General features: G+C 34.1%; 1 protein-coding gene across 1 annotated transcript in view; it reads right to left on the bottom strand.

Annotated features, from left to right (window-relative positions):
* The window catches only part of SRP54 (signal recognition particle 54), a 135,605-nt gene that overhangs the window by 10,405 nt on the left and 105,428 nt on the right, over positions 1-19,772 (bottom strand). The gene's annotated exons all lie outside the window — the stretch shown is intronic.

Raw genomic sequence — 19,772 nt, 5'->3', positions numbered from 1 at the left:
AATATGTGGAAAAGAAGATTGGAACCAAATTGTGAAGGGCTTTAAATGCTAAGCTAGACATTTTTTATTTCATTCCAGTGGAAATGGAAGACATTGAACATTCTTAGAGAGGCGCAATTTTATAAATACCAGTTGGCAATTGTGTATATGATGGACTAGAGAGAAAACACAATTAGGGAAACTAATCAATCAATAAATATTTATTAACTGCCTACTATGTGCCAAGCACTGTGGTAAGTGCTGGAATTACAAATCTAAAAATTAAATATTCTCTAGCCTGAAGGAATTTACATCCTACTGGAACCAATCAGAAGGAATGCCCCAGCTGAAACTTAAAAACAACAACAACAACAAAACCACAAAACAGAAAAATAGCTCAACAGGTTAGGGGAAATAAAAAAATTGAAATAATAAAGAACAGAAGCCTACTTTTTGGTAAATTAACAAGAGGTCTGCCTTTTTGATAAGAACTCTTAGAAAAACTTGAAAGCTTATTGGCAGAAATTAAATTTAGACTATACCATACCATATGCAATAATATATATCAAAATGGTTGTGACTTAAATATAATACATCATAGCATAAAAACATTCTGAAAACAATTATGCAACTTTCATAAAATGGCTAGGAATAGAATTCTTAAACCAATTAGAGATAGAAGAGATCATAAAAGCTAAAAAAATAAACTTAGATACATAAGATTTTGAATAAGTGATACAAAGATGGCATCAGAAGAGAAATGAAAGAGTAGAAAAATACCTGCAGTCAAATATAGTTGAGGAAACTGATATTCAAACTATATAGAAACTGACAAAAACATATATCAAGAAACATTCCCTAATATTTAAGTGGTTAAAGGACATGAAAAGTTTTCAAAATAATTGCAAACTACAATTGCCCAAATGAAAACAAGTTATAAATCATTAATATAAAGTAAATGTAAACTTGAACAACTCTGAAGTCTTACCTCACATCAAGCAAATTGGCAAAAAAGTCACCACTAGAAGGTGAGAAACATGAATGCACTGTTGGTAAAGCTGTGAAATAGTCTGATCATTCTGGACAATAGTTTGAAATTATGCAAAATGACTGATCTGTGCATAATCAGCTATGATACTGTTTTATTGGGGAAATGTCCCAAAGAAATAAACAGAAACAAAGATCTGATACATATCAAAATATTAATAGGAGCACTCTATGGGAGCAAAGAACTATATAAAAAGTACATTACAATCATTAGGAAATTACTAGAAAGCTATGAGATAACAAACAAAATGGAATATCATTATGCAATAAGAAAAAATGAATAATAAGAATTAAGAGAAATATGGGGAAAAAATTTTAAATGACAAAGTAAAATAGGCAATACTAAGAAAGTAACATATATGATTACCAGAATATAAATGAAAATATCTGAAAATCAAATTGAACTTTGAATAACTGAAAAATCAATGAAAATCTCAGTCAGACAATGAGAGATCAGTCTCTCAGTCCCTCATTATTGCAGAGAAGTTACTGAAATATAATACTATATAAATTTTATATACAGCATTATATAAACTATATTTGTTTAATGATTTGTTAATGAAATGTTTTTGTTTTTTTTTGTCACAAGCAAGAAATTGTAGGTGATATGTTAAGACATGGGGCAGCAATAAAACATTTTAATGAATCCAAGCAAAAGATGATAAAGTTCTATATAAGGGTAGTGGCCACATGAGTTAAAAGATGAAGACAGATGCAAGAAATATTGCAGACTACAGAATTAACAAGATGTGGCAATTAATTAGATGGAGAAGTTATGAAAGTGTGAATAATGACTCCAAGGATGTGAAACTAAATGAAAGAAGAAAACAAGAAAAATCTATAGAAAGGGCAGGTCTAGGGAGTATAGAACATGTTGATTTTAAGATGCCTAAAGGACCATCTAGGCAGAGATTTCAGTCAATCACCTGGAGATTCAAAGACAAAAATGAAACAGTTCTTGTCTCCAGGGAATAGTTGACAGTGATACAGGATTGGAATTCTGGAGACAGAATTATGTATATATAATCTGAATAATCTTCTTCATAGATATAGTAACTGAACCCATGAAAGTTAATGACATCTCTAAAACATGGAGTTTAGAAAGAAAAGTCAAGAGGGTCATGAGTAAAGTCTGATTCCTTCTACAAATACTTGAGATTAAGGAACAGAATCTGGATAATGATTTAACAAATCAGGCTGAGAAAGAATAGTCAGAAAGGTAGGAAGACGAAATAACGGGATAACGAAGTCATAAAAGCCAAGGAAAAGAAAATATATAAGAGACAATTATAGCAAAAATTGCTCAGAAGATAAAAATAAAGATTAAGAAAAGGGAAGCAGGTGTAACCACTTAAACATCGTTGTGAGGAATGTAATATAATAATAAATGAGGAAGTGATATGTGAGGCAGAATAGAGAGATAAAGAAAGGTTGTTTTGATTCCATTCCCTTCCTTCATTAATGTGGCTTACTAAATTCAATGTTGCTAAGTCACCTGCTATTTACAATACTCAAATATTAAAGCAATACCTGAAAGGGTTGATGTGGCAGCACGAAGCATGTAAAACCATAAGTAGGGGCCCCAGGGAAGTTTTGTCTGCAACAGTAAAAAGTCAAAGTAATTTGTAGCAACATTAAAACACTATAACATTGTTACTGTGTATACAGCAGGCAAGCCCAAATTAATATTCATTATGTAGACGGAATATAGAACTACACTGTCTAAAATTTAAGCAAGTTTCTAAAAGATTTTTGGAGAGAATTCCAAAGAGAACATTTTAAAACTATAAGCACATGAAGGGAATTCAATAAATAAACTATTATTTGTACAGAAGAATCCCAAAATGTCAGAGTGAAAAGGAACCTTAAAAATCAAAGAGCCCAAACCTTCCTTTAAATTTACCAATAGGTGTTTTTTCCCAAAAAAATATACATCCAACTCAAATTATTCAGTGACTAAGAGTTGAAATTATTATCTAAACCACTTATTGTTTTATTTGTACCTGTTCTTGAGTCATTCCATTGTTTTTAGGTAGTCAAATAAGCACAATTTTAGAAACTGAAGGGGCTCTGAGAGTGAAATCAAATCAAGTCAACAATTATTTAGTGAATGCCTTCTATATGCCAGGTATTGAGCCAAAAGTTGGAATACTAAGAAAGGCCAAAAAAAAAAAAAAAAAAAAAAAAAAGTTCCTGCTCTCAAAAAGAGCTCATTGTCTAATGGTAGAGCATGCACAAACAAGAAAAATACAAGATAAATTCAAGATAATCTCCAGAGAGAAGGCACAAACATTACAGGGGACCCTGAAAAACATTTTGCAAAATATGGAATTTTAATTAAGACTTGCCAGAAACCAAGTAAAGCAAGAGAAAACAGTAAGAATTCTAGGCATAACAGGAAGTTGAAACTTCTCATTATATACAAATTAGAAAAAGTGAGGCCTTGAGGGATTAGATGGTCTGTGTAGGGGACTAGACCATGCAACAAGCAGACAACTAATTAACACACATTTAATAAGGACTTATATGCCTGTAGAACACCACTAAGCATGAACATAAATTTTTTATAAGACCCAGTCCCAGCCTTTAAGGACTTATAAACTTAATGGAAACATAAGGCACAAATATTTACACAATAAGGAAATTACAGAAGTACTATACTTGATTACAACCAACTAGAAATACCAGGAAAGGTAAAGGTGGAATTTAAATTGGGCCACTGTCTATCAGTTCATCTGTCCTTCCTTCTTTTGTCTTTATTTTAAAACTATATCATCAATTAACCCTCTCTATTCCTTCACCTCCCAGAAAGCCATATTATTTAACAAAAAGTATCTTTAGAGAAGAAAAAAATCAGCATAATCAATGCGTTTAAAAATTCTGGAAAACATGCAATGTATGACATCTGCTTTTGTTATATTTACTTCTGATTTTTTAGTATGTAATTGTTCTTTCCATTCACATTGTTGGTAACTACAACAATGTGTAGGTAATGTTTTCTTGACTCCACTTATTTAACTCTGCATCAGTTCACATAAATCTTTCCACGTTTCTCTATATTCATCATAAGCAGTTTCTTACAGCACAGATCGCAGTCCTGAAGAAATTTGTTATTCATTCCCTAATTGATGGGCATCTATTGTTTTCAATCTTAGCTCTTACAAAAAAGTAATACAAGTATTTTGGAGTATATAAGGGACTTTTGTATCACTGGCTTCTTTGGAATATAAGCCCAGTAATGGAGTCTCTGGTTCAAAGCATATAAGCATCTTGGTCATTTTATTTGCATAATTCCAAATTGTTTTTCAAAATGGTTGTACTACTTCACAGCTTCACCAACAACATATTAGTGTACTTACCATTCCACAACTCCTCCAAAAAACTTTAACGTTTTTTGCCCATTTGCAGGGTATGAAATGAAACTGAAGGTTTTTTTAATTTGTATTTCTCTATTAGTGATTTGGAGCATTCTTTCATAAGGTTGTGAATACTCTGAAATTCTTTTGAGAACTATTTGTTCATATTCTCTTGAAGATTTATTGATTGGTAAATTATCAATCTTATATACTTTTACTGTTTATATATTTTATATATCAAAAACTTAAGAGAAATTCAATACAAAGTTTTGTGGGTTTTTTTGGTTTTTTTACCCATTTGACCATTTCTATTCTTATCCTAGGTACATTAATATTTCTATGCAGAAACTTCAATACCAAGTCATCAAAGTTATCTTTTACCTTCTGTTTTTATCTTATTTAATTAAAAATACATCTCTTATTTATACTACAAGAAGTACATGATTCTTTTCTAATTTTTTCTAATATATGTTACGACCATCTTGATTGAGAGCTCAAAGTATATGAACCCTTTGATCTCAGAGGTGAGATGAATGAGGTAGGAGACTCATAGAGTGTGAAAAGAGCTCCAGTTTATTATACCTTACAGCCTTGTTGATATACATTTTTGCAAGTGTGATCAGTGTGTTAACAGTAGGCAATCCTCAATCACCTTTCAGAGCAGCGGCTTGTGGGCTTTTCGTATGCATAGTATCTGCCAATGGGAGGAGAGCCAATCCAGCCACATCAGCAACCTGTTCCCAAGTATGAGGCTCTGTTAAGGCATCCCTGCTTATGAGCAACTGTGCTGTGACCCTCAGACCGAATCCATTCCCAGTTGTGCATCACTGCTTCTTGCTCAACAAGGGCATTTCTGCAACATGGCAGAAAACTTATTGTGCACTCAAGATCAAGGTGGCCTCTGTACTCCCTCTTGGCAGGTCCCATACTCTTAACAATTTCCCCTTTTTATCTTTTAGATAAAAAGTCCTTTCTTGATCTGCAACCTCTGAAAGGACGATGGAGAAAGATCTACAAGGACATACTAATATTACAGGGCAAAACAAAGCAAAAACAACATAACAACATAGAGGGCAATCCATGATTCTAATTTCAACCACCATGAAGAGGTATTATCAAACCAATGTATGATCTTTTCAGCAGTTTTGTCTGGATTCAAATCTTTATGAGAAGCTTTCTCCATGTCAGATGCTAGTTTATATAAACTTTCTATGTCACTTTCAATTGTATTATTGAGAAATAAATCATTCAAATGTGTCTTGATACTATCCCAATCATAATCTTGTCCTGTATGATTATATAGCAAAGGGGGTTACACTAACCTTTGTATATTTGTAATCACATTGTAACTTAGCCTGGAATTTCAATAACTTTACTGATCCTATTTCTAATACTTCCCTTAAATTTTTTATCATCTGATACGATTGTTCATCTATTTTAGCCTGTCAGGCAAGACCCGCTGAGACATTCCTAGCTAATTCCTCTATATATCTAACTTGTACTATACTGTTTTGTACATTAGATATGGACATTGCAAGAGAGACTGATGAAACTATAAGTGAAACCAACATAGTGATACCTAATATGACACAGGTAATACATCTCTTTTTTCTAATGAAACCAAGGTCTGTTTCCTTCTTTTCTATTATGGTATTGAACATATGATCAGTCAGTATGATACTATTTATCCCCCCCCCTTTTTTTTGGCTGAGGCAATAGGGGTTACGTGACTTACTCAGGGTCACATAGCTAGGAAGTATTAAGTGTCTGAAACCAGATTTGAACTTAGCTCCACCTGACTTCAGGGCTGGTGCTCTATCCACTGTGCCACCTAGACGCCCCTTATTTCTCACTTTTTACAGAAAGCATTGAAACATGAGCTTGAGTGACCACAAATACTGATTTTCAATTTCATTCTCTAAACAATCACTGACTGTATTCCAACAAGTAACACTAAAAATCTAATATTTCTTTGGTAACAGTTATAGAGTCTCCCCACATGAATGCACATTTCCCTCCCAGACAGGCTTTAGTACAGAACTGGTTTTCAATTCTTGTGCCATTTGTCCAAGAACCAGGGTCCAAGATGTTTTTCCACGTGCTAAACTGCCAGCCCAATTCTTGAGTTACAATGATGTGTCCCATGGAGGCTTGTGCTTTATAAGGGACCAACCTGGTGATACTTTTATGTAGACACACTGCTGCAACCCTCCTACACAGATGAGGGTGTCACTATGAAAGTGTGTCCCCTGTATGCCTAGCATGTGTATCACATGATACCCCATTACCCCCATAAGACAATCCTAGGCCATTATGGGCCCATCATGATAGTCCACCTTTTGGATTATGTATGCTACAGACATAGCACACCTATCTGTAAAGAGCCCATATCTTTCAGGACTGAGTTTATTTGTCTCAAATCCATTAACATTCTCCATTTGCCAGATTTTTTCTGTATAACAAATACAGGAGAGTTCCATGGGCTGTTTGTTTACTCAATATTATCCTAACTCCAATTGTTCTTGTAGTAATTGATGTATAGCAGCTGTTTTTAATTCTGTCAGGGATTGCTCCACCCATAATAGTGTGTGGGTAGTTCAACTTATTTATAGAGTGATGGAAGCTGCAGGAGCAATGACCTTCCTAAAAATCTGTGGTGAGTTTTATCCCTAATTGCTGTAAATTATCTCTACCCCATAAGTTAATATGTAAGCCATCTATTATTAAAGGAAAAATGGTTCCTTTCTTTTTGTTAATCTGCATTCAGTGGACATCAAAGCCTCCTTACTGCTTCCTAGTCCTGATACTAACTTGCTCAAAGTATAAGTTCATGTTTGGTCCTGGAGCAACCTGAGCAGCAGTCAATCAAGTCTGTTCTAAAAATTCAGTCATCCAATTTCGTTCTTAGGCTTTACATTAGGAGAACCTTTGAAAGGTTGTATATCTGGATAGATACAAGAGTAGGGAGGGGCCAAAGATGGTGGAGGTGGGGGAAAGTATTCATTATCATCCTTAGGCTTAGCAGAGGGATATATACTGCTAAGAGATGGACCTGTCTGTACTCTGATTATAAACTTCCTGCTCACCTTTTCTGGTTCTGATTTCAGACTTCAGAGATTATATATGATAAAATGACTTTTTTTATATTTCTCCTGGGCATTGCTTATTATAAGCAGTGAGCTGTTCACCCAGACAATCCATCTCCCACAATTATAACAATCTTCCTCAGGTAATCATGGAGAAACGTTGTAAGCAATGTCCAGGAATTTCCTACTATCTTCTAATTGAACTGTGTACCTCTGCTCTTTTATACATTTAGATATAATCCTGATATATACTTCTCTGTCTGAAGGAAGTAGGTGCCTATTTTCTGCCCCATTAAGTTATTTAACTGTTTCTGCCACTCTCTGTCTGGTCTGGAAATAGTGTAGCTTGGTGGGCTCTTCTTCTGGAGTCGTATTGGAGATTGTCTTGACCATGCAGTGATCGCCCTGGCACATTTCAAGTCCCTGTTTCTTGGGTGCCAGTTGTTGCAGCCATCTTGATTGAGAGCTCAAAATACATAAGCCTTTTGATCTCAGAGGTGAAATGAATGAGGTTGGAGACTTATAGAGTGTGAAAAGAGCTCCAGTTTACTATGCTATACAGCCTTGTTGATATACATTTTTGCAAGCATGATCAGCACATGAACAGTAGGCAATCCACAACCACCATTCAGAGAAGCAGCCTGTGGGCTTTGCCTATGCTTGGTATCTGCCAATGGGAGGAGAACCAATCCAGCATTTGATATCAGCAACCAGTTCCCAGGTGAGAGGCCCTGTCAAGGCATCCCTGCTTACAAGCAACTACACTGTGACCCTCAGATCAAACCCATCCCCAGTGGCACATCACTGCTCCTTGCTCAACAAGGACGTTTCTGCAACATGGCAGAAAACTTATTGTGCACCCAAGGTCAAGGTGGCCTCTGTATTCTCTTTCAGCAGGATCCCATATTCTAACAAATATGATCTTTAATATTAAGGTCACATAAATCCCATTTAGAATGGTACTATGAAATATGGTATAAAATACTAGTGTAAGCCTAAACTTTTGCCAAACTGTTTTTCTCAAATAGGGAGATTTCCCCCTAGGTATCCGCTAAGACTCCTAATTGCTGACATTTATAATAACATCAAGGTTTTAAACTTTGATGAGTAGAAAAATGGCATTAGCTTCAAGAGAAATAAAGAAACTAGGAAAAGAGATAGTTTAATTGTTTTTAGACATGATTATTTCAAGATGTCTGATGTCTACAGGATAACATTACTAAATGTCCACTGGACAGTTGATAATACAGTATTGCCACTCAGAAGATGGATGATTGACTATATAAATATAAATATAAATATATATATGTATATATATATATAGAAAGAGAGAGAGGGAGAGAGAGAGAGAGAGAGAGACCTGGGGGTTATATGCAAAGAAGTAATTCAATTACTTAATCCAAATAAATTAGAAATTGTAGGGATAAACAAAAGACCCAAAACAGAGAAGTTCAGGGTTTAAAAGTAGAGGGAGCATGAGTATGCACATAAACACATGCATATCAGAAAAGATGAAAAGATGGATATTTTTTCCAATAAATTTGGAATCATAATAGCCTTGCAATTTTCTAAAGATGAACTAGCCTTCTATTCAATTTTGAGCTCATCTCATTATCCATATACCAGATTTATTTAAGAAAAATAGGGTGATGGGGGGTAGCTAGGTGACACAGTGGATAGAGTACCAGCTCTGAAGGCAGGGGGACCTGAATTCAAATTTGACCTCGGACACTCTAACCTCGGACACTTCACACTTCCTAGCTGTGCGATCCTGAGCAAGTCACTTAACCCCAATTGCCTCAGCAAAAAAAACCCAACATATATATATGGTGATGGATGAGCTCATAGGTTCTCAATTCAACTTCATTATTATTGTTAATTATCATTCACTTGTTTTTTCCTGTGAGGATAGTGAGGTCAAATTCCTTTAGGTGATTATAAATTTCATTTAAATAGCTCTGTAATATTTCAGTCTTTGATATAATCAATAAAATGTCTTACATAAGTATCAGGAGGACTTCATCTATGGAAATCCCTCTTTGATCTGGAATCTGCTTTTGAGATGCTTAGGAGAGATATTGGAAAAGTGATATTTTAAGGGAGCATTTAATTCTATTAAATCAAATGCTCTTTTACAATCAACAAATTACAGGTAATTGAAGATCTTATATTCCTTATATCTTTCTTCTTTCCTTTATAACTTTTTGATGATTAAGGCTTAGTTCACTATCGGATATCACTCATAATAGCCTGTCTTCTAATACCCATCAAAAATGCCTTTGATGTTTTCATTATCATCATCAAAACATTAGCATGTGCAAAAAGTAGAAACAAGTAGATAATTACCATGTTTTTTCAAACACTTTTCTTTGACAATAATGTGCAAGATTTTTCCCCTATGCCTTTGGTAGATACTTTTTTAATATGTCTTGAAATAATTCTTTTAATATAACTTGAGAAATAATCCCTTAGTGCCTTCACAATTTTGTCACTGCCATCATATACTGTATATATTTGATCTAGTTCAATTTTTATTCATCTGGTTTCTTCAATGCCAAACCTATTGCCTTAAGAAGGAAATCAAGGAATGTAATGTTAAAATTCAAACACAGAAGGAACATCTGAAAGTGAAAAAAATTTGTTATAAAAATCCTTACAAATATCTTTTATTTCCTCACATAAAGGAATGGAATTTTAAAAATCAAAGGACCAAATTACATCAATTGATGCAGTATTTTTTTTAATCTATAGGGCAAAGAAATAATAGACCAAAAATGTTTATTTCAAAGTAAAATTATAGCAATCTTGTTTCAGTTAGTACACCCAGTTTAACAGTCCAGTGTTTAATTTATTTTCCCTCCATTGCATTCTGCTGTAATGAGAGACAATGCTACCCTTCACCTTCTACCATTTCTTTCATGATTCCAAACCACTGTTGTTCTTGCTTACTAACTATTTCTGTTTGGGAATATCACTGTTCATGGACTAAGGTGATTTTTATCTTTTGATCTCATTATGGCAATTGATTTATATTAGGGTAGATTTATTATAATTAATGTAAAAGGCCTTTTCTACAGTCATCTTCCAGTTTTGCATTAATAATTTGTTTAATTGGGTCAGCTCAAAAAAAAAGTCAAAAATGACTGATGATCCAATATCAGAGAGACTAAAGATGCAAAATAAGATATATACATGCTGATACAGTGTGGACATTTGTTTTGCTTGATTATGTCTATTTATTACAATTTTTTTTTTCTTTTTCCAATGGGAGTAAGAATGAGTTGGTGGAGGAAAATGAAAGAATATGTTTAGGATGGTTAAAACAAAATAAAAACTGAGGGTTGCTGAAGGATTTTTAAATGCATAGAAGAGAACAAAAATAAGTCTAGAAAAAAATCACAGACTATCGGAGATTTGATGGAGGTATGGTGAATTTATTATATATTTAATAAGAAAAGCAAGCTCTACGTAATAGAGAACTATAATTTCATGCACAATCCCTTTTTAATTCTACTATATACATGAAAATGCCTATTTTTTTTTTGGTGTCTATTATTTTTAATGTTAAAAATCAAACATATCAGGTTGGAGTTATTTATGTCCTATGTGTTAAATTACAATCTATTTTAATTTTCAAAGGTTACCATTCACCATATCCAGTGTTTTCTAATTCTTTTCTTGAAAACTTTTTGTGCTACATAGGCCTAAGATATCTATATAGTAAACAAATCCTTGGTTTTTCTCTCATTCTATTGAATCATATGTAGTGTTTTCATATTTCAACATATTTTCCTCTGGCTTCACCTATGACCACTTTAACTAACAAAAACTTTCAAAGATCAAAATATATGTTGATTCAATTGTAGTCTCACATAGTCTTGACCTTTTTATTTTTAAACATTTGTGGCTTCACATTTACTCTCCTCTCCCTGCCACCACTCAATTTGTAAAATATCTAGTCAATCAAAACAAATTAACATTAATCATGTCTAATTTAATTAACATTAAATAAACATTAAACATGGCTCATTCCACACCTACAGAAAATCACATCTCAGGCAAGAAGCAAAATGTATACTTCACTAGTCTTCAAAAATTATAATTGAACATTGTAATGATAAGAGTTTTAACAAGATTTTCATAGAATCTCTCTACCTCTTCAACATCTGCAATAGAAATAGTATGTAAGCTAAAATCATTTTTCCTTTTTAATCTTAAATTTCATCTTTTTCCTAATGCTATTTTATTTTTCCAAATACATAGATACAATTATTTTGACAATGGTCTATAAGAAATACTTATAAGCAACTGTTCTGAGGTGGACAAGAGTCAGGTTAGCTCCTTAAAAATTTAGGGCAATAACTAGAACAAAAATGAGATATTCTTAAGTCACTAAACAGTTAAGAAAAGGAGATCTACTTAGTAATAGTAAGTGGATACTCAACAAGAATAGGCATTAAGAATACCAAGAGGTGATTCAGTTGATTAAAATTCCCTTGACCAAGCTGCCATTCATGATAAACCAGATAAGAATCAAGAAAGAGCTTGGAGTTCCTTGAGACGATTTTATAATCAGGTAAACAGGCAACAGCCTGAATCTTTACTCTCATGAGCCAACCAAATCTCAAAGATATTCTTAACATCTTTTAGCCTAAATTAAAGCCAGCCTAACTTGCATGACGACAAAGGTTAGATTTTGCTCTTAAAACAGCAATGCAATACAAAAAAACTAACCATCCCATGAAATGATTCTTTTACTCCTCTGGATATATAACATAAGCACTTCTTCCAACTCTTTTACCTACCTTCCTAAAGAAAATCTATAAATCCATATTCCACTTAGCTAGTCTATACATTGGCATTTTTGTTCTTGGCATTTGCTCTCCCTCTTTTTTGCCATTATCATGGCAGTAGCAGGAGGAGAATCACGTAAAACTGAGAATTTCATATTTTTGTTTCATTTATTATCTCAGGAGTTGTTTTGTCTGTGGAAAAAATTTACAAGAAAAAAATCTTAAAGATTCACAACTTGTAATAAAGAGTGTAATAGGCAGCCTTCTAATGGCATTCAGAATTTGGTTATTTAACTAGCCAAAAAAAGAATGGAGTGGTTTGCTATTTTCTTTTCCATCTCATTTTGTGGATGAAGAAATGCAGGCAAACATTAAGTGACTTGTCCAGGGTCACATAATTAGTGTCTCATAACTAAGGAAGATGAGTATTCCTGACTCCAGGCCTAGCACTTTATCCACTGTGCCATCTAGCTACCCCAGGTGGAAAGGAAAGTTAACTTTTTAAAAAGATCTTTAAATCTTTTGGAATAGAAACTACACAGTAGATTAATTTCAGTTCAAATGTGTCCTCAACATTTAGTACAGTGATTGGTACATAGTATTTGTTTTTCCTCTTAAAAATTTTTTTTATTACAAGGAACAGTTGGTAGGGAAGAGGTATATACTTAGAAATAAATCAGATGCCAATGAACACAATTATTTGAGTAACTGAATAACCTTAAAGAATTTTGACTGATGTTTAAAACTAAGCATTATCTTTAAAACAATTCAGAAAGCAGTATTTTTAAAGCTACCATATTCCTAAAGTCTACATTCAAAACAGTACCCAGCTAAAAATATTCAGTGTATAAATACTGTTTTGGAATTTTTTTGTTCTTTTTTTTCACATAGTTGAACATGACTAAAAAACAATCAATTTCTTTTTTAGAAAATGATTCAGGAAAAACTACACAAGTAATTTGGAGTTATTTTTTACTGAGAAAGCTCTGAAAAAATATGAAAAAATGCATTGGGATCTTTTAGCAAACACATTTCTAAGTAATTGTTGTAAGGAAAGCAATTCTTTTTAAACATAAAAAATATTATCACTCCACTAGGAGCTTGATAAGCTGAGAAATAACATACATAAACTTAAATTTTGCAAACTACTTAAAACATGTTCTCCAAGGAAAACTCTAGGTATTTTAACATTTTATAACAATTCAAAGAATTTGCTGATTTTATAAATATCAGTACTTGGAAACAATGTGGATGCCCATCAGTTGGAGAATGGATAAATGGATAAATAAGTTATAGTATATGAATGTTATGGAATATTATTGTTCCATAACAAAGGATCAGGAGGGATGATTTTAGAAAGGCTTGGAGATATGAACTGAGGCTAAAGAAGGTGAGTAGAACCAAGAAATCATTGTATACAGCAACAAGATTAGGTGATGATCAATTCTGATAGACAGGCTCTTTCCAACAATAGGTAATTCAAGTCAACACTAATAGATTTGTGATGGAGAGAGCTATCTGCATCCAGAAAGAGAACTGTGGGGTCTGAATGGATCAGAACATAGTATTTTTCACTTTTTATATTGTTGTTTGCTTGCTTTTTGTTTTCTTTCTCGGTTTTTTTCCTTTTTGATTTGATTTTTCTTGTGCAGCATGATAATTGTGGAAATATGTATAGAAGAATTGCACATGTATAACATAATATTGGAAAGGGTAATTGGAAGGGGTATCTAGGGAAGGGGTAAGGGAGGAAGAAAAAATGTGAAACACAAGATTTTGCAAAAGTGAATGCTGAAAACTATCTCTGCATATATTATGAAAATAAAAATCTATTACTTGAAAAATAAATAACAGTTCTTGTAAACTTCATATAAAGTATGGGAAAAAAGTAAAGGCAAATAAACTTGTCAAATTTCCACTAAAACTCTTATTATAAAAATTACAATTCATGTTTATTTATATTTATAAAGCAATTAAAAGCTGGCGAAGCATTCTTCACAAGAATCCTATAAAATGGGATCCCTTGAGAAGTTTGTTTTTGTTTTATTTTCCTTGTTCCTTTCATATACAACACAAGCAAAGGAAATAGGACAGCAGAGGCACATTCTTCTGGTCTAATAATTCACATCCTGTCAGTGGGGCTGAAAAAAAAATCAAAAGGTCTTCATTTGGGAAATTAAAAAAAAATTTCTCAAATGACGATTCTTAAAAAATTGGTTTCCCTTCAACAATGTATTACCCTCCTTCTGACCCTTAAGTATAGAAAGTTCCCCCCCCAAAAAAATTCTGCCCTGGGTTCTTAGCTTTTTCTTTGTCAAATGCCTTACTAAAATCTAAATAAATTATATCAAGCTTTCTGATATGATCATTTCTTTAAAAAGAAGTATTTTTGCCTTTACAAAAGAAAAACAATTACACAAAAATCAAGACAAAAATGGCTACAAATAACAATGTAGGCAACATTTTATTCCCACAGCCACAATTCATCATTTAGATGATGAATTCTTCTTCTTCATCTGTAACTCAGGACCAAAACTGGTCACTGTTACTAATCTAAGTTTGGAAGTTTTTTAATGCTGTTGTTCTTCTATATATAGTTAACAATATCACTTCCTGGCTAAATAAATTCTATGGGCTATTATCTCTAATCAGATCAGATCAAAAGTTCTTTACAACTTGACTTCATCTTCACTTTTCAGTCTTATTATTAACATATTATTCATCTTTATGCACTTTATGCACAGAAATGGCCAGTCCCTGTCCTTAGAATGCTTTCCCTGAGTCTTTCCATAAATTTTCACTAAGTCTTCTGAGTCTACTTCAAGTCTTAACTTGAACATCACTTTCTTCAGGGAGGTTTTTCCTGATCCCTTTAGCTGCTAATGTCATCCACCTCAAGGAGGTATTCATATGTGTTTTGCACAAGCCTATATGCCTATAGTTACCTCTTCTGCTACAACATAATTTTCAAAGGCAGGGGTTGTTTTATTTTTGTCTTTGAATCCCTCAGCATTTAGCATAATGCTCATCAAGCCTGGATGAGATCTTGCCTGGAGTGAGATCTTGCAATACGATGGATACAGAAGCAAGACTGAGCAGTCTCAGTGGGACCAAGTGGCATCCAAGTGGGACCATTAGTAACTGAGGCAAAATCCAGGAAACTGGTTAGAGATCCTAATTGAATTCCATTCTTTTCAGGGAGTTCACTACTTGAATAATGTTTTCAACCTTCTAAGTAACTTTGTTCTGCAAATATTTTTCCTTAAGAGCCCTAATTTCATTTTCTCCTCTTGCTTAATTTCTTTATATATTCATAAAAGTCCTTGTGGCCAAGTCAATTGTTTTGAGGCTCTCATTGTACTTATGGAGTTCTCCTAGCCTTTTCTAAACTGCTGTATTCTAGTTAGAGTTCTCTTCCTTTTACTCACCCCTCCAATCTCCATTCCTGAATTGGAACTGAATGGGACTGATTGGATGAAGTATTTCTCAATATTGAGTCACATGATCCCTGTTGCCAGAGCTGGGATCCTGAGGGGGTCATATGATCTCTGGAGGGATTAACTTTGAACCCTGGAATAGAGGAAGTTAGTGAACTTGCAGAAAGTGAAGTGACCTGTGTGAGACAGCCAACATTGGTGACCATTGGTCAAAGATGGTCAAAGATGGTTAGTCATCTGGCGAAACTTACATGAACTGATGCTAAGTGAAATGAGCAGAACCAGGAGATCATTATACACTTCGACAACGATATTGTATGAGGACATATTTTGATGGAAGTGGATTTCTTTGACAAAGAGACCTGAGTTTCAATTGATAAATGACGGACAAAAGCAGCTACACCCAAAGAAAGAACACTGGGAAACGACTGTAAACTATCTGCATTTTTGTTTTTCTTCCCGGATTATTTATACCTTCTGAATCCAATTCTCCCTACGCAACAAGAGAACTGTTCGGTTCTGCAAACATATATTGTATCTAGGATATACTGCAACATATCCAACATATAAAGGACTGCTTGCCATCTAGGGGAGGGGGTGGAGGGAGGGAGGGGAAAAAAATCGGAACAGAAACGAGTGTCAATATAATGTAATTATTAAATAAAAAATTAAAAAAAAAAAAAAAAAGATGGTTAGTCATGGAATCCAATGAAAAGGCTCAGATCTTTTGCTTTTAAGTCCTGGACAAGATGGAAGCTGGCCAGGTTCCAGGAGCACATGGAGTTGGGATGACTCTCAGGTGTGTCTAGGCCTCTCCCTGCAGGGATAAAATAAATGCTTTCTCTTTGTACCTGAAGATGTCTCTAATTAGTTAATTGGGAAAAGGGGTCTTGCACTTGTCCCACACAGTTTATGGGGGCTCGGCTCAGGATCTGTGGCTTCCCAGAGAGATGGCTGGGATCCTGATTCAAGGTAGGCACCAGGTTGGGTCCTCCGACTGATCTTGAGATCAGACTCTCAGCATCCCTCTCTGTGAAAAATGGGCCTAAACTAGGAGAGACTCTCAGATATAAACAGAAGGTACACCAAGTCTTTAAAGATGAAGCCTGGACAAGAGAGAGCCAGGTAACTCAAGCATGCATTATCCATAGAGGGACTATCTGTTAATGTTCCCTTGAACTATCCTTGTGGGCCCTGAGATCCTTGGGTGATCCAGATTAAGGGATGAAGGCCAGGAAAAAGGGGTTCTGTTAACGATAGAGGATGGGGGGCTTCTATGATTGGCCAAGAAGATAGGCAACTCCTCCTGACCCTGGGGAGGGGGATGGCTGTGCATTTGCTGGAGCCCAGGGGATGAGACTGTATGCTCTGAGATGGGGCAATCCAATTCAAATCTTCAGAGCAAAAGGGGGAAAAAAGTGCACTTGAGTATTTCTATTGTATATGGGAAAGTGTAATTTCCATGTAATTTTTGTCTGTGTTTGTCTTTGTGCAAAATGTCTTTGTCATGTTTGTTCTATGAGCTAGAATTTGTTGGGGGGGGGGGAGGGGAAGGAGGAGAAGGGGGGAAGAAAGAGAAAGGTCTGACTTTCCTCTAGGCTTCAACTCTGGCCAAAATTGAAGCTTTAGGAAAAGTCCTTTGGGAATAATGGTTGGGGGATTTGGCAATTGGTCATTTCAAAATTCCAAAGCAATTCAATTAAATTGGGGAGGATTGTGCAGAAAGTGAAGAGAGAGTGAAGATAGTTTTCTTTTCCTTCCTTTAATCACTTTAGTGAAATTTGTAATTTGAGATAAGCAGTTTTATATTATCGGGAATTTAAAGCTGTATTTGATTGGATTTTAAGTTAAAATATAGGTTATTAAAACAAAATGCCAGTAGCTTACCTTAGGGTAGATCGTGTTTATATCTCCCTACTCAGATGGTATGTTGCTTTCCAGAAGTATTGGATAATTGTAAATATTATGTAGTTATGCCTTAAAATTCTGTCAGTTCTGCTGGATATATGTATAAGTTTTATGAAATTTGGTTCAACGTTATTTCATTGTAAATACTAAAGTTTTAAGTTTTGCTTTGTTTTTTGTTTTTTGTTTTTTTTTGATTTAAAGACAAGGGACAAAAAAGACTGATTTGCAAAGCTTTGTAAAAAATAGTTTAAATGGAGCACCTAGTTAGAAGGGTTATTGGTTTGGAGTGTCTTTAAAGTATGTCAGAGAAGGATTGAGTATATAGGCATTGGGAATTGATAGATATAGGACAAGGTAAGAGATGGCTTGAGAGAAGGAGGAAGAGAGAGGAAAATGGCTGCTGGAAATAGGGGACAAAAAGGCACAAGCCCCTAGTGAATTTGTCATGGGAAAGAGATACCCCATGAGGTTGAGGCCTGTCTTTAGCTGGCAGATTGGATCCTGAGGGACTTAGCATTCTAAAAGGGTTAGCTATCAGAAGTGGGGGATCAGAAGCATGGCAGAGTTGGGAAAAATACAATGTGTAGTGGGGGAAGGGCGGCAGCCATGTGAAAAAGGCCTTGTCAGGTGATAATCTAATCCCCTCCCCCATTGAGCATGGTACGGCTGCTTTTTTATTTTTTTAAACAAACTGCAGCTCCTTGCAGTGTAATTGCTTACACTGTTTAAAGGAACAGCCTACGTGGCATTAATAACTGATTTTTTTTTCAAATCTATAGCTGCTCTAAGAGGTTTGTTGGAACCGTAAGTTTTCAGAAAGCAATTTATTTCTACTAAGGTATATCATCTGTTTCCAGCAAATTATTTAATGTCTATTTAAGTGCATAATGGTCTCCTTGTTTAAGAAATATGATATATATAAAAAAAAAAAAACCTAGAGCAGAATTTTAATCTGATCTGATAATTTGATAGGGCTTTTTCCAAAAGTTTAATACTTTTTTTTAAAGAATGAATAGATTATTAATGTTACATCTAAAAGGTTCTTTTATGTGAAAATAGGACATTCTATGTGAGTTTTAATTGATTGTACTGAGTCATCTAAAAGTTGTACCATTATTTAAAGGGACTCAGAAAAATAGTTTTTGCCTTTGTCCCTTTGAAAATGTTTCTGTTATGTACAATATGCAATTTAGAATATTTCTATGCATTGGGTATTTTAAAAGCAAAATGATCTATGTAATGTTGAATTTAGAACCATCTTCTTAGATATGAAAGATAAGCTGTGAACTTTCTAGGATGAATGTCTTACTGTGATTTAGATTCATCTGAAGCTTTGATTAATGAGAACTGCTATAGGAGATAAAATCTTTTGGGACTGTAGCTAATATTTATTTGGAGTTTTAAATTCAGGTATGACTGTCTGGATAGATCATTAAACTAGTGCTTCACCATCTGAAAAAAATATGCCATAAGCTACTCAGAAGTTATTACAAGTGGAAATTAGTATCTGGGAATGAATTAGAAGGACAATTTTGGTCTCTGCTAAAGATAGGATCCTTCTGACTCAATTTCCCAGTAGAATTCTTTTGAATGAGAACCCACCTGATAATTCCTGAATCTAACTTAAGATGGAATTGTTAAAAATTAGAACAGGTGCATGAAATAAAATTGCTTTAAGGCAATCAAGTTCCTGATTCTTCCTCTTATAGCAAATATCTATAATCAGAGCAAGTGGTCAGTGGAAGATATAAAACACAATATCAGTATATAAATATTTTAATTTGCAGCCCAACCCTGGAGGACTGTCTCTTAATATAATCCCTGTAACCATTATCTTATAAGGTCCTAGAATGGATGGAAGAACTTTAGTTTTACATATTTATCATTGTTTCTTCTCTTTTAAAAAGTTCCTAAAGAATTTATTAGGGAAGCTGAGTTTATAAATCTTTCCATTATGTTTGCCAAAAATCAAGTTATGTCTAGGCAATTTACTTGTGTTAGGAGTGTATATTATTTTCCAATACAGAACTGTATGTTGGATATTTGATAGTGGTAATTCTTTTTAGATATAGGGTGGATTAGATGCAAAGAGGCCCCTTCCAAGTCTAGATTCAACAAACATTATTTTTTTGATGTTTGTATCCCAGTACAATGCCTTGCACATCT

This window comes from Antechinus flavipes, chromosome 2, assembly GCF_016432865.1.
Source record: "Antechinus flavipes isolate AdamAnt ecotype Samford, QLD, Australia chromosome 2, AdamAnt_v2, whole genome shotgun sequence".
Taxonomy (NCBI): Eukaryota; Metazoa; Chordata; class Mammalia; order Dasyuromorphia; family Dasyuridae; genus Antechinus; species Antechinus flavipes.
The sequence above is the reverse complement of the archived record's forward strand: the minus strand, read 5'-3'. Positions and strand labels throughout refer to the sequence as shown.